General features: G+C 45.4%; 1 protein-coding gene across 1 annotated transcript in view; it reads right to left on the reverse strand.

The window, feature by feature from the left end:
- Positions 1 to 12470, reverse strand: part of LOC147123484 (protein FAM221B-like) — a 71775-nt gene that overhangs the window by 58380 nt on the left and 925 nt on the right. The window lies entirely within an intron of this gene.

The raw sequence follows: 12470 nt of genomic DNA on the forward strand, positions 1-12470 counted from the left end.
TAGTATTTATCGTTAACAGTTTGCTTTCACCGATTTATATAGCACTAGCTGGGGGGGGCCCCGTGTTGCCAGGGCTGTTTTGGGCCGGGCGGTTTAAATCGAGTCCCAGGCTTTCGGCCCTGTCTCTATCCCTCTGTGAATCTGTTGCCGGGCAACATTTCTAACTTTTAATACCTTCAAAGATGAAAGTGAAAGTACTTCTAAAACGTTTTTGGTAATTCTTATGTTATTTTTAAAAGAGATGCTAACTTTTTCGAAGCTGGATTAGCAGATTTTGAGCTGGAAGTAGTTGAGGCAATGGCTGCCAGATCCCTGAGATGAAAACGATTAGTCCCGCCCACACACACACCGATTGGTCAACCATCAGGTGACTGAACTGTAGGATTGGTCAATCATGGCGGCACAGGATTGGTGGACCTTGACGTCAGTCATTCAATGCTAATTAGCAGATAATGAGTGGAATTTTGAAGGTTTTTTGTATAAGGCGCGAACAATTTTTGTCCGAGCGAAAAGTAAATACGCTTACGACCGTCCTGGAACGGTAAGCTTTCTTTGGAGGTAACGCACGCGTAGGTACGCTCTATAACTTTCGAGTGTATAGCCGGACAGACACACAGAAGGACAGACAGACAGACAGATAGACAGACAGACAGACAGATCGATCCTTTTATATATATAGATATAAACAGACATGTGAGGAACTGCATTAACTCAGAGGCAGACAACGATATATTAAGTTTCTTGATACTTCCTGCCCACATCTTGTGATACTGCTTTAAGTTTAATTTAGATCTATCACTCTGATAAAACTGAACAAAGCTAAATGGTGGAAACAACCAAATCCCATCCTCTTTTCTTTTGTAAAATTTGTAATTGATGGACCGGGCACTTTACTTGTTAGGTCTTTTCCCACAGTAACATAAAAAAATCAGAACCTTGGAGAATAAAGGTTTAATAATATAATCCGGGCTCCCCAATGTATCAGTTGGTAAAGGCACTCCCTGGTGTACAAACTAAGAAAGTCCGAAGTCCAATTCTACGTCCGTGCTGAGTTAGCTGATCTCGCAGTAAGAGTGCTGCAGTTAGCCTCAGTGCCCCAGCTGGAGCTTGTGTTTGTAGTATGTGTGTTTGTGCAAGTGTGCATATGGAGCTATACTGTTATTCCTCATGGTCAAGATTAGGGTGAGAAAGCCAAGGGGCAAAAAACCATAAATTAAAATTAGAATTAAAATAAAATCCTCTATTCATAAAGACATGATCATGCGTTTCAGGATTTTTGACCTTTTTTTTAACCACAGAAAGGATTTAGAAAAGGATTACATTTAAATGTTGGATTTTTAAAGCAAAGTGTCCTTGTGCAAGTTTGAAAATAAAGCACCAAGACAAAGGCCGGAATCTTTACCTTGGAGGCGGGTCAGGTGTGTGTGGGTTGCATAGTGGGTCAGGAACCTGAAGATTTGAACAGTGCATTCTGCACTGCGCGTTTAACTTAATGGTACCAATTGAAAGACTCATGTGCGTTTCCTGGCCCAATTAAATGGAGCAGTTTGATGGCATCACTGATGACTCGTTTTAAGTGTGGATATTTAAAGCAGCCTTGCACACATCTCATTTGAAGATTGCTGTAGGAGTGTAGAAGGTGGTTAAAAGAGCTTTATATTATGGAATAAGACTGACAGATCTGTGGATCATGGAGACAAAACAGAGGGCAGCGCCAAGATTCACAGGTGCCTCCCTGGAAGTGCTGGTGCTGGTGCAGGCAATAAGAGCACGCAAGGAGGTCCTCTTCCCTGGGGATGGACGAAAATGACCACGCAAAGAGACAAAAAGGGCATGGCTAGAGATCACAGGAGGAGGTCAGCAAGAGGGATGTGGTGAGGAGGATATGGATCTAGTGCTGCAAGAGATTCAATGATCTCATGAGGTCAGGAAAGGTGAGTGCAATGCCACACTCACCTACATCCTGATGTGCCTGTCACCCCATCCCCATCACTCTGCCTTCCCAAGCCTACTCCTGCACTTCACTTCTCACACCAACCTACCTTGCAGGTGCACCCAATCCTCACTGTCTATGCACCTACTCACATCCCCATCTGACAAACCACCACTGACACTCACCCTCATCCTAAAGTAATCATAGCAAGTAACACCACAGAAGGAGGCCATTTGGCAATGTCACGCCACTCCCTCATAGTCACCCTCTACAGATGTAGCCCATCCATTCCTTACACTCATTCCATCACTCTCACTCAAAGTTCTCTTCTTTCCCTCCTTGCAGGGGAAGAGAGCCCACAACAACAGGGAGAGGCAGAAAACTGGAGCTGGCCCTCCATCCTTCAGTAACTTGACACCAGCAGAGGAGCACGTCCTCGAAATCTCTGGAGTTGCAGAGCTGCTGGCAGTGGGAGACGGAGAGAGGGGGACCTCCCAGCAACCTAGTGACAGAATTAAATCTCATAAAGCCACACGGCATACAACAGTCATTCATGGCGACTGATTTCAGCAGCCAGTGAAATGTCATCATGTGCATAATGGTAACGTTACCCATGCTTATCACAATGCTTCTAATTCATCTCTTTACTCTCCCACAGGTCTGTCAAGTGCCCCCCCCACCCCACCATTGTTCAACCAGACGACTCCTCAGAGGAAGCTCCATTCTTTGAGGGCACACCATCAGCAGACCCAAGCGCAGCCAGCACCAGTGCAGATATGCACACCTCAGTGGGTCCTGTGCGCTATAGAGTAGTGTTGTCAGCTGGTGTCTCACACATCACAAGCGAGCGAGAGTAGATGGTGTTGACAGGGACAGCAGTGGAGACTCCTCGCCGGAGGGCGCAGGATGCTCCAAGCTCTGCTGAGCTGTATGCAGATGCTGAACCTCGGGAGCCATCGAGAAAGAGGGTGATCCTGGAGGGGCAGCAAGAAATGCAGGAGGCTCTGGCACTTTTGTAGCTGCGATATGTGCAAATGTTCAGAGGATGGAGGAGTCCATCTCCAACATGAACACCACCATCTCGCAGGCAATGGCGACGATGTGCTGTTCTATGGAAAGGACGGCCACCTGCATGGAGCAGCAAATGCGCCAGTCCAACAAGAACATGCTTGCTGTGAACAACAGATGGCAGACGCTCACTGACTTCATCTCGAGGAGGGATATTAATGTAGACTTGGGCCTTCATCACCCCACTGCTGTGCAGCAAGTTGCTCTCCAGCTCCTTGCTAGCAGGGAAGTGCGGGTGGCAATTGAGAGGGATGATGGTGAGAGGGGACATGGAAGTGGGGGCTCTTCTCAAAGCGCTCCCACTTCTCCCTCGTTGCCTCCCCCTCAATCAGAGCCCCACATGCTGCCTCAGATCCCGATGGCTGAATCTGCAGGAGGAGCAGACTTTGGCAGGGCCATCACAGGCTCCAAAACCCAGAGGACGTCTGCCAAAAGTGTCAAAGCATTCGCAGCAGTCAGAACTAATTTACCTCAAATTGAGCATAATAAATAGCATATAACTATGTAATAATAACCCAAATCAAAAGAAAATTGGATGAGTACCATGAACAAAATAGCAAACATATTATTATTTGACAAATTTTTGCCCAATATTAGCTTATTTTAGGCCTGAATATTATATTGATAATTTGCATTCTTTTTGATATGGTCATGCACAATTAATTAACATGTCTCTAGCAGGAGAAACCCAAATTACATGTATGTAGTGCACCAGGGTTCTGAGATAGTTTCTGCCCTAGTAAAACTAAAGTCTATGGGAATCGGGGGGAAAACTCGCCACTGGCTGGAGTCATACCTAGCACAAAGGAAGATAGTTGTGATTGAAGGTCAATCATCACAGCCCCAGGACATCACTGCAGGAGTTCCTCAGGGCAGTGTCCTAGGCCCAACCATCTTCAGCTGCTTCATCAATGACCTTCCCTCCATCATAAGGTCAGAAATGGGATGTTCGCTGATGACTGCACAGTGTTCAGTGCCATTCACAACTCCTCAAATAATGAAGCAGTCCATGCCTGCATGCAACAAGACCTGGACAATGTTCAGGCCAGGCAATGACTATCTCCAACAAGCGAGAGTCTAACCACCGTCCCTTGACATTCAACGGCATTACCATCGCTGAACCCCCCACCATCAACATCCTGGGGGTCACCATTGACCAGAAACTTAACTGGACCAGCCACATAATACTGTGGCAACAACAGCAGGTCAGAGGCTAGGTATTCTGCGGCGAGTGTCTCACCTCCTGACTCCCCAAAGCCTTTCCACCATCTACAAGGAGTGTGATGGAATAGTCTCCACTTGTCTGGATGAGTGCAGCTCCAACAACACTCAAGAAGCTCGACACCATCCAGGGCAAAGCAGCCCGCTTGATTGGCACCCCATCCAGCACCTTAAACATTCACTCCCTCCACCACCGGCGTACCGTAGCTGCAGTGTGTACCATCTACAAGATGCACTGCAGCAACTCGCCAAGGCTTCTTTGGCAGCACCTCCCAAACCCACGACCTCTTCCACCTAGAAGAACAAGGGCAGCAGGTGCATGGGAACACCACCACCCCCAAGTTCCCCTCCAAGTCACGCACCATCCTAATTTAGAAGTATATCGTCGATCCTTCATTGTCGCTGGGTCAAAATCCTGGAACTCCCTACCTAACAGCACTGTGGTAGTACCTTCAACACATGGACTGCAGCGGTTCAAGAAGGCAGCTCACCATCACCTTCTCAAGGGCAATTAGGGATGGGCAATAAATGCTGGCCTTGCCAGCAACGCCCACATCCCATAAAAAAGAATTTAAAAAAAGATATTCATCTTCAAGCATATCATGTAACCTGTGTCCACTGAACTTTGCACTTGAATATATCAGTCCCAATATTTTGCTCAATCTCACAATTTTGAGGGGCGTTCCAGTCAGAAATTATCTAACCGGAGACCCTAAGGTCGGGCTAAAACAATATAGAAGATTGTCTCAAATAGAGTCTAAGTTGGTGTGTACTAGATTTCACAATGCTGCATAATTTGAAAACTGAAACAAAATTTTTGAATTTACAATTTATACCTAGTTTTGATATAAGTAATAAGCTGTCATACTTCTTGACCTATGCCAGCCAATGTACTTGTCTATTGATATTAATAGTTCATTTGACATTTTACACTTTCAGGGTAATTTCTTCCCTGATCAGGATGAAATTATGGTATTACCTTTTTACTAAATGGTGTGACTTTCTGGTGTGGTGCAGCGTATAAATTAGAACTGCAGAAACAAAACACTGGTGGAGGGCTTTATCAAATGATCACTTTCTGAAATGGCACTTTTTCATCTCAAACAGGCTACATTAGACAATTTACTCTGCGCCAGCACTGTCAGCATAATAAGTTGATCGTGTGCACACGTATGAATCTGCTAAGTTCGAATAATGTATAATGGTGGAATAAATATTAATGAATTTTAAAGATTCTGCTACTCTTTTGTCTCCAAAAGTGCTTAAAGTCTGAGAACAGTCAGAGATTTTGCCCCCTGGTCCCACACCGGGGCTCTGCCCATGGACACTGACCCATGGCAGATTTTGGAGAGACTATCTCACTGATTTCAATACTAAAAGGCTGACATCTCTTATTTACTGAAATATTTATGCATTCTTAGTTTAGAATGAACAAACAACAAACATTTCAAATAAACAATAAATCATTTAATAGTCCTTCCAGACCTTGTCACAATTTCCTTGATTCATTGTCAGTTTTCCCTATACTAGCTCTTCACTCTCTCTTGCTGTGTCTGTGCTTGTTGAAACAAAGGATATGTGAGCTGAATTCTTTCAAGGCAAAGATGATAATAAAGTTAAGCTTCTCTAGAGTTTTCGTTGGACGCCAATGATTTCTGCTTTCTATTTAATGCAGAAACTTCAGTCTATCTTGTCTTTTGACCTCGACTTTCCTCCACTCTTTCTCATGACCAATATTTAAAACATCACAATTGTGTCACTACTGCTCCAGCAGTTCCACAATGACTGGGCTATACATACATACATATATAAAGGTACAGGCCACGAGTAACACCACGAGCGATCTACTAGTAGATAAAAAATGATCGTGCTGATTTACCAAGGGGGAATGGAAGCAGCTCTGAGGAAATTCTTGGCCAATGTGTTTTTTGATTACTTTCTGGGAAGTTGAAACAATCATGACTTTTTTTTATGGGATGTAGAATAACATAAAACAAAGATGGATACCAGACACAAAATATTTATTTTTACCAGTGTCTATTGGGAGTCTTTGTTCCCATGTATGATATGATATGAATTGAGATTAAGAGCTCTAAAGAGAGAAAATTTAAGGGGAAAAAAGCTTTTTGTGTAGATATAAACGGATGAAGAGATAAATTATAGGGCAATTCAGCAAAAACACTTCCCCGGTAACTTTCAACACCCTTAAAAATAAAAGTGAAAATTATAAAACTGATAATCTGAAGATGATTCACCCTGTGATTAATTTTGTGGCAGTTTATACCTGTCAATGTAATGATATTGTATAAGGTAGATTTTACAAATTTGGGCTCCCAGTGCAGAGCTTGAGCTGTGAGGACTGCAGATTGAGAATTTGGGGCAGAGCGGTCAGTATACCCAGCAGAATATTCCCCAGGGAGCACAGAATCGACATTTTTTAAAACTATTTATGATTGACTTTCTAAAAGAACAATTTTTAAAGCAATTGAAAAACCAACCCACAAATGCAGGACTCAATCAATTGTATAGCCATCTTCATCAGCGAGCTATCACATGGCAGGACCGGTGACAGCTTAAGCCACACGATATTATGGGAATGGTGGCATAGTGGTTATGTTACCGGTCTAGTAATCCAGAGGCTGTGTACAGAATGATCTAAAGACATGAGTTCAAATCCTATGATTGCAGCTAGGGAATTTAAAATTCAGTTAATTAAATAAATCTGGAATAAAAAGTTACTATCAGTAATGGTAACCATGTAACTACCAGATTGTTGTAAAAACACATCTGGTTCACTAATGTCCTTTAGAAAAGGAAATCTGCTGGCCTATATGTGACCCGCAGCAACCTGGTTGACTCTTAACTGCCCTCCGAGATCATTATGGGCCAGCTCATCAAATGAAAGAAGGAAATCTTTCCTGCTTTTACCAGGCATAAGAATTTCATGGGCATTCACTGGGCAGACTCTCCGCCCATGGATGCCCCTTTCCCGGGGATGCATTGGATCTGTCAAGACTTGACAGATTGCAAGTTCCGGATTTTCGCGCATGTGCTTCACACGTGAAAACTCGGAACTTGTGGGCCCTAACGGGCGTGTACGCACCTCATAGGGGCCGCAAATTACGGGCCTATATTAATACTTGTGAAGATCTATAAGAAGAAAGCCTTGAGCTCTGTGCCATGGTATGTTCATCAGTAAAAATACATTTCCAAAAGAAAATCTGTTTAGAACATATTTTCACTGGGCTGAACATACAAGGAATTAAAGAATGGTTACTCTGTAGTTAAGTTTCTTTTAATTGCATTTATATAGTCTTTGAGGTCCTAAAGCACTTTACATCCAATGGATCACTTTTGAAGTGAAATCATTGTTAAATAAGCAAACACGGCACCAATTTGTACACAGAAGCATCCCATAAACGGTAACTAGGATGAGTGGCAGTTACTCTGTTTATTGATGTTAGCCAGGACACCCGCAGAACTCCCTTGTTCTTCAAACTATGCCATGGGATCTTTCACATCCACCAGAGGGCAGATGAAGCCGCAGTCTAACATCTCATCCAAAAGACAGCATTTCTGACATGATAGCACCCCCTCAGTATTGATACATGCTCTGGAGTGGGGCTTCAACCCACAACGTTCTAACAGAGATAAGAATGCTATAACTGGCACCAATTTAACATAAAAGCTAGTGGAATTACTGTCAAAAAGAACTGATAATTAAAGAACAGACTTCTACTTTTCTAGAACTAAATCATTACTAGTTTGTAAAGAAGTAAAGAAATTAAATCAGTAACAAGAACAAGAGTGAAACCCCACCAGCAAAGAGCCTAAACAATCTCTTAATTGTAAACAGACACATTTTATATCAGAGACTAAAAATAAAATGGACTGTTTAAAACGAAACACAGCAAAATATTTATGAAATTCAATAACAGGAAGTGTAATCAACCGAATAACAACAACAATTTGTATTTATATAGTGCCTTTAACACAGTAAAACGTCCCAAGGTGCTTCACAGGAGTATTATAAGACAAACAAAATGACACCGAGCCACATAAGGAGAAATTAGGGCAGATGACCAAAGGCTTGGTCAAAGAGGTAGGTTTTAAGGAGCGTCTTAAAGGAGGAAAGAGAGGTAGAGAGGCGGAGAGGTTTAGGCAGGGAATTCCAGAGCTTAGGGCCTTGGCAATAGGAGGCACGGCCACCAATGATTGAGCGATTATAATAAGTGATGCTCATGAGGGCAGAATTAGAGGAGCGCAGATATCTCGGGTGGTTGTGGGGCTGGAGGAGATTACAGAGATAGGGAGGGGCGAGGCCAGGGAGGGATTTGAAAATAGGGACGAGAAATTTGAAATTGAGGCGTTGCTTAACCGGGAGCCAATGTAGGTCAGCGAGCACAGGGGTGATGGGCGAACGGGACTTGGTGCGAGTTAGGACACGGGCAGCTGAGTTTTGGATGACCTCAAGTTTACATAGGGTGGAATGTGGGAGGCCAGCCAGGAGTGCATTGGAATAGTCAAGTCTAGAGGTAACAAAGGCATGGATGAGGATTTCAGCAACGGATGAGCTGAGGCAAGGGCGGAGACGAGCGAGGTTACGGAGGTGGAAATAGGCGGTCTTAGTTATGCCGTGGATATGTGGTTGGAAGGTAATTTCAGGGTCAAATATGACACCAAGGTAAATAGCCATGTAATTCTGTGATTTAAGATATATACAAAGTTTGTTGAATCAAAAAAGTTGGAAATATAGAGATAAAAAAAACTGATTCATTTCCCCCGCCCTCAAAACAAAACCAACATTACTTTTGGGGAAATACAAAGGCTGGAATTTTCCCTAAAAAAAAGGGTGGGTTTAGAGCATGGGGGCAGTTAAAATGTTAAAAATGGGCTTCCTGACCTGATCCCGTCTCCACGTCCGGTTTTACCAGAGGTGGGACGGGGGCTGGATGGGGGCTGGATGGGGGGCGGGCAGCTAACCCGCTGCCAGGGGGCATTACCTCAATTTAAATATTGTAATGAGGCTGGAAGCCTCTTTTTTTCCCCTTCCATTTTGTGTTTAACTACCTGTGGACGGGTTTCACACAATTTGTGAAACCTGGCAGTTAAACAGAGGTGGGGACTGCGGTATCAGGAGGTAAGTGGCTTTATACCTACCTCCTGGAACCAGGGTCCCAACCCAACCCACCCCCCACGATCGGAGACCTCTGATCGCCTCCCCAGGCCTCCCAGCCCCACTGCGTCCCCCCCCGCCCAGCCAGGCCTCCCCCCAATGATGATAATGAGGCCAGCCACGATCCTTCGGTAGCTGGCCCCGATCCTCTTTCCACCCCCCTGCAATCCCTGGCCGATAACCCCCCTCCCCCCCACCGCGATCCCCAGCCGAACCCCCCCGCCATGACCCTGGCCGACCCTCACCGCGATCCCCGTTAAAATCAGCAGGGCCTGCGGGAAACCCAGCCTCTCAGGTTTCCCGCTCGCCTCGGAGGCCCCCCTCACCCTCAACCCGCTTCCCTTGAGGAAATTCTGGCCAAATATTTAAGTAGAAAGAACTTTAGTAAGAATATCACCCAAATTTTTTTTGCCGAGCCTCCCTTCGGAGATTCACATCCCATGCGTGCCCTCCTCTTTTTAGTCTTTGCCAGTAGTGTGAAACGGGCGATAGTGAATCGGCAGCCTGTTTAACGCTATGCCCAATTTTCTTTTCCATTGAAGTCAATGGCTGAGCGTGGTATAAAACCGCCTGCCGATTCGCTACAGATCCATTTTGCGCTACTGGCAAAGACCAATTTCATCCTCTGCATTTTTGCAGAGAACACGAGGGTTTTATTTTCTCGGCTATCATAACATTTTTCTTAAGACAGAAAGCAACATAAATAACTCATAGGAGCATAGGAACAGGAGTTGTCCTAATCTCCTTTGGTGGGAAATTGGTGGACCCCAGAGAAATGGTGAAAACAGTTGTTTTCAGATATGACACCTCTGTGCTGACAGGCCCAGTCCCTGTCCCTCTCCTCATTACTGACAGACACCAGGGGTTGGATTTTAAGGAGGAAGCCAGGTTGGGAGTGGTGGGGCTCCGAGGCGGGCGGGAAACTCGGGAGGCTAGGTTTCCCGCAGGCTCTGCCGACTTTAACGGCAGGGCCTGATTTGCATGTGCGTTCTTGGTTTCCCGCCTGCAGCCAGCCAGATTGAGAGGCTGGCTGGCTGCGGATGGGTAGGAGGGAGGGAGGGTTCACGTGGGGGCTGGGCTGTTAATGGGGGGGGGGTTTGGGCAGAAGATCGTGGGGCGGGTGGGGGTGAAGGGAAGATTGTGGCCGGCCTCAGCACCACCTGTGGGGTGGGGGGGAGGCCTGGGAGGGGTGGTGATCGGAGGCCTTGTGAGGGTGTCTCCGATTGCGGGGGGGGGTTAGGTAGGACCCTGGATGCAGGAGGTAGGTAGAAAGGTACTTACCTCCGGGATGCAGCTATCCGCGCCTTGCTGTAACTGCCAGTTTTACAACGTGTGTAAAACCCGTCCACATGCAGTTAAAAACAAAATGGAGGTTAAAAAAACGGCTTCCAGCCTCATTATAATATTTAAATTGACGTCCCACCTCCTGGGACTGGGTTGGCTGCGCTACCCCATCCTGGTTCCCGTTCTGCCTCCGTTAAAACTGGAAGTGGGCGGGTTGGAGGCAGTTTCAGGTCTGGAATCTGATTTTTTAAATTGTAACGACCCCCACGCTCCAAACCCACCAAATTTTTTAGGTTAAAATCCCCCCCCAGGAATCCACCAGTGGGCCAAACCTTCCAATTGTGCCGAACCACAGGTTTGCCGTCCAGTTTTTCTAAACCCCAGGTTCCCACTCCAGTGATGTCATATTAACCCCCACCCCACTATCAAACTCCAGGACCCCCACCCTAATTCTGCAGGACCCCAGGATCTAGGATTCAGTGCTGCTAAATCCCAGGGCTGGTGCCATTGTTACTATACCACAGCACTGCCCCCCCCAAGTGTAGCGAATCCCCATTCTAAACCACTCCCCTCCAACCACGGAATGCTAAGTACCAGGTCCCTCACAATTTTAGTGGACTGGCGTGCAATGACAACAGGGGACTCATAGAGACTGCGGCAGGACATGCGTCCTCCAGGTTTCTGCTTTGATTCTGGCAGAAATGTTACATTTAAAGACATTTACTGACTGGACAACTTTTTCCCATATTTGAGGGTTGCGTATTTCAGGGATTTTTTTGCCTTGGGGAGCTACTGAGATGGTCTTTAAATTGACAAAGTGAGGGTGCTCTGATCACCTAAAGATTTACAACCACCAACCACAGCAAAGGATACTATATAATAGCATGTGTTACACTGTGGGAATTCCTCCATATGTGATATTAAAGGATGAGTCCAGAATGGTGCAAAGGAAAGTATGTCAGCATTGATGAAGGATGTGGTCAACCCATAATAATCCTTGTATGAGTCTGTAGATCCAGAAGATCTTATGAGGGTATGAGTGCGACGTTGTGCCTTTGCAGACTTTGATTCACAAAGGAAACACTAGACACCCTGTGCCAATTTCTACACACAGACCTCCAGCCCAGATCAATTGCCCAAACAGCTCAGTCAGTGGCTGTCAAAGTGGGCAACTTTTATGCACTGGCTCATGCCAGGCTGCAACAGGGGGCTTCTGTAACATCACTCAGGGTGCCATTCAGTGCTTTATTTAGTAGGTCACTGATACCATCTTTAGGAGAGCTGGGAATTCATTTACTTTGGGATAACTCCAAGTCAACAGCGTGAAGGACTATTTAGTTCTATCATGCCGGTGGTTTTCCAAAAGGTCAGAGGGCAATAGATGACAGTCATGTTGCACTACAGACCCCTACTGTGAATCCACTGAATTTCCTGAATAGAAAAGGATTCCACTCTCTGAATGTTCAAATTGTTTGTGAGCAACAGCAACAAATTCTCTATGTTTAGGCCAAATTTGCAGGGAGTTGTCACAACGCTTTTATCATGAGACAGTCCAGCCTCGCAGCTGCATTCAGGGGAAGCAGTTAAGTGTCAGGATGGAGTATGGGTGATGAGGTGTAACCCTTGCTTCCAAGGTTCAAGTGCCTCCTCACCAGCTGAACATCGATACAATGATGCGCATTCATCAACTCGAGTGGTTTTTGGGAGGACTACCGAGGTTCTGAAGGGCCTTGATAATTTAGGAGTACTGCAGTACTCTCCCAAGCAGATCTCTTGTATTGTGGTTTC

This window comes from Somniosus microcephalus, chromosome 2 (genome assembly GCF_052327205.1).
Source record: "Somniosus microcephalus isolate GS21.2 chromosome 2, FLI_Smic_1.0, whole genome shotgun sequence".
Lineage (NCBI taxonomy): Eukaryota > Metazoa > Chordata > Chondrichthyes > Squaliformes > Somniosidae > Somniosus > Somniosus microcephalus.